This window comes from Pteropus alecto, unplaced genomic scaffold (genome assembly GCF_000325575.1).
Source record: "Pteropus alecto unplaced genomic scaffold, ASM32557v1 scaffold114, whole genome shotgun sequence".
Classification (NCBI taxonomy): Eukaryota; Metazoa; Chordata; class Mammalia; order Chiroptera; family Pteropodidae; genus Pteropus; species Pteropus alecto.
This window is the reverse complement of record NW_006435793.1, coordinates 4,085,209-4,089,391: the sequence shown is the minus strand read 5'-3', so window position 1 is coordinate 4,089,391 and position 4,183 is coordinate 4,085,209.

Sequence of the window (4,183 nt, the reverse complement as noted above, 5' to 3'; positions counted from 1 at the left end):
TCCTCTTCCTGGAGCATAAGCCACCATCTCTTTAGAGGCTCAGGCCAGCGGAGCTGTGAGGCTCGTTCTGTCTTTCCCTGGGTTCTTCTTGGCTAGGAGTCAACAGGCTTGGAGCCAGCGCCCTCTTTTCTTGGGCTCCAGTCCCCCTGTGTCTCACGCACCTTTGCCTGGCTTCTGCCCGGGTGTTACACAAAGGAACCGATGTAATCCACGGAGAGTGATGGTGGATTCCAGTCAGAGCACCGCCCTGATAATTATAGCTATGTCATAATAACCCCTTCTCTAAGCTTATGGAAGCAATAGACAGTGGATGGCGCATGCTTAGCTTTCTCTATTTTTAAAAAAGTATGGTAAAAAAGCACATAACATAAAATTTACCATCTTAGCCATTTTTAAGTGTATACATTTCAGTAGTATTAAGTATATTTACATTGTTGTGAAACAGATCTCCAGAACTATGCATCTTGTACAACTGAAACTCCGTATCCATTAAACAACAATTCCTCTTTCCCCCTCACCTCTAGGCCCTGGTAACCACCATTCTACTTTCTATGTCTATGAATTTGACTACTCAAGGTATCATATAAATGGGATCATACAGTATTTATCTTTCTGTGACTGGCTTATTTCACTTAACATAATGTCTTCGAGGTTCATCAATGTTGTAGTAGGTCAGAATTTCCTTCCTTTTTAAGGCTGAAGAATATTTTGTTGTATGTATATACCACATCTTGTTTATGCATTCATCTGTTGGTGGACATTTAGGTTGTTTCCATATTTTAGCTTTTGTGAATAATGTGGCCATGAACATGGTTATACAAATGTCTCTTCAAATCCCTGCTTTCAGTTCTTTTAGATATATATCCAGAAGTGGAATTGCTGGATCATATGGTAGTTCTGTTTTTAATTTTTTGAGGAACCTCCATACTATTGTCTATATCCATTGCCTCATTTTGCATTCCCACCAGCAGTGCACAAGGGCTCCAATTTTAACATGTCCTTGTCCACACTTATTTTCTGTTTTTTTTTTTTTTCATTTTGTTTTTGTCTTTATAGTAGCCATCCTAATGGGTGTAAGGTTGCCTTGAACCTATTCTTTATTAGGAGGCTGTATTTCTGGAATGGATTAGAGCAATCTCTAGTTATTCACTGGAACTGAGCAATGGGGAAAATATAGCGCCATGCTGTGGGCCGGTAACCTGATAACCTAGACAAAGAACCATCCTAATTCTGTCCATGACTTTGTGACTCTGGGCAAGTTGTGCAACTTCTGAGTTTCCATCTGCTCACTGGGGACCAGGCTTTCTTGATGACAATCTTCTCCCTCCTCTGCCCTAATGTTTCCTCCAGGAAAAGACAGGAAGTGCGAGATGGGAAATGACTTGTTAGGTATGCATCTTAATCTCAGCAGCCATCACCCTGAGTGCATTTTTTCCCTTCTTTTTGTTATAAAAATAATTCATCCTAATTTTTTAAAATTAGAAAGCTCAGAAAAGCATTAGAAGCAAGGAAGTGTTTATCATTTCATCACTTGGAGGTAACCACTGATAACATTTTGGTATGTTTCTTGTAGTTTTTTCCTCCCTAAGTGAGGCAAAGTTCTTTATTTCTTGAGAATCCTACTTCTTCTTAAGAAGAACTACTCTTTTTCATGACAATCAGTAACAGAGTTAACTGAGCTCTCAATTTCTTAAACATATCTTCCTTTGTGCTAGTTCGCTTCTTAAATGTGTCACTTTGAGTGAAGAGCAATTAATTACAGTGGAAACACTGCTTGGAGACATCTTATGAAATTATGATAGTATGTATTGAGAGAGAGAAAGAAAGGGGAAAGGGAGCTGATGGGCAAAATAACCAGTCTATTTAAATAGATAATTTCCTTTCCTTTCAAGTTTCAGAGTTGAGGGTCGCTATATTTCTGAAAAGACTAGAAAGCTGTTATTGTAGTTTCAATTTGTCAAAATCGGTAAAACTCAACTGAAAAGCAAAGTTGATAAACTGAGCAATGAGAATGACTATGGTAAATGTAAATTCTTTTTTAAACTGCTGTATCAGTTCAGGAAAGAAAAATCTACATGATAATGTGAAGATTAAAAGGTGGAATGTGGAGAGTTCTAAATGTAAAAGGCACCCTCTCAGGAATTTCCGGCCTCAGGAAATGTGCTTGGGGATCTCTGGGGCTTGTGTTGTCTAAAGGGATTGATTGGGCTTTGATGTTGAGGGAGACCCAAAGCTTTCTCTTTATAGCCTGGCTGGGACCCCTGAGGATGGCCTGACCTAGCTTTTGGGCTGGTGGAATAATGAATGCATGAAAGATGTTTAGCATAGCACCTAGTAGAGAGGAAGTGCTCAATAATTTTTAGGTATAATTGCTATTATCTGGGGTGGAGGAGGGAGTGGGATTCTGGGTCTTCTTGGCAGTGTGGTAGGAGGTGAGAAAGAGTCACACCTGGAAAGAGGGAGGTGATGGGAAGTAGATTGGTCCTTTTATCTACTTTCTAATTCCTTAATCTGGGTTTCCAGGGCCCTGGTTGAGAAGAGTGTGTGTGAGCTCGTGTGTGTGCGCGTGTGTGCGTGCGTGCGTGTGTGTGTGTGTGTGTGTGTGTGTTGGGGTATATAGAGTGAAGAAGACTCAGGGAAGAGGAAGAGAACTAATATTTATTAAGTGCTTGCTATATACCAGAAACCATGCTAAACATTAAACAAACAAAAGAACGATCAAACAAACAAAAAACGATCTTGCAAGAGAGTTTAGGTAGCTTGACTGAACATTTGGACCAGGCTTGTTTGCCTGACCCTAAATCTCGAGCAGAGATAGTCCCTTCATTTTCTGGACCTATATAGAGATTTTTTCCCATTAAGTTTCAAGAGTTCAAGTCTATCCTTGTCTCAGGTAAGGTTTCAAGAGGCAGAGTTTCCCCAATTTGTGAAAACCCAGAGACTCTCCTTTTTGGTATATTAAGGTATTTTCTGTCAGTGGTTCCCAGTCAACAGTCAGGGCCTCTCCTCGAAGGGACAGAGAGTGGTGACCTGAAGGGGTTGGCGTGGGCTTGCTGGAAACGTTCTTCCAGGCCACATGGGAACCAGGAGGCCCCATGGTCCCTGTCTGGTGTGACCCAAGCCTTGGGTAGAAGAGAAGCAAGCTTCAACCTGCAGGGCAAGCCTGACACACAGTGGGGCAGTGGGCAGACTGCCATCCTTGGCACCACTGGGGCCAAATTTCTTGCCTAACAAGCTTCAGTTTCAACACGTTGGGAGAGCACAGGAGGCTGGGAGCATAACTTTGCTGTGGTCCGTGAAGCTGAGCCATAGAAGACCCTAGAGAGTCAGGCAGCACAGCAGCTGGAAGAGGATGGGCAGGGAGGACACTAAGCTCCCAGGTCCTCCGCCCTCTCAAGGGGAATGTGTGGTGCTATCTAACCCCAAGGGACCGGGCTATGACAGGATTGTGTCACAAACCATCCTAAAATGGAGGTGAACTTTCTTCAGGTATTTTACCTGTGAGATCTTAGAAATTAGACCAGAAAGGTTTTTAGAAATAACCTAGTTTACAGTGATCTCTCATTCTTGTTGAGCCTGAGTCAGGAGAAAAGGTGAACAATGTATGATTGATAGTTACTGTTTAAGAAAGCAAGACATTCATCGTGTGTTTTAGAAAGATTTATATTAAAAAATGATTGTGGCTCTTAATTTATGTCCAAAGTAATCATAGTTTTTAACATTTTGGCCAAGGGAAAGCTTCAGCTATCAGTAGATTTTATTTAAGTGGAATGGAGAGTATCAGATTTTGCTGGATAATGATAAGAATAACACTTACTGAACTTTTACCATATTTCGGGTCTTATTTTAAGTTTTTTATTTATATTAACTCCTTTGATCCACATAAAAACTCTATGCAATAGTACCAATATTATTCTTGTTTTAATATTCTTAAACACAGAAGGGTTTAGTAGCTTATAAAGGTCACACAGCTAATAACTGGCAAACTTGGATTTGGACCTAGGGAGTTTGGCTTACAAGACTGCTCTTAAGCACGATGTTCTAAGGTGCCCCAGATAATGAGGACTTAATTTCTTTGGATTCATTCTTCCTTTTTTTCTTCTTCTTTCCTTCCTTCCTTCCTTCCTTCCTTCCTTCCTTCCTTCCTTCCTTCCTTCCTTCCTTCCTTCCTTCCTTCCTTCCT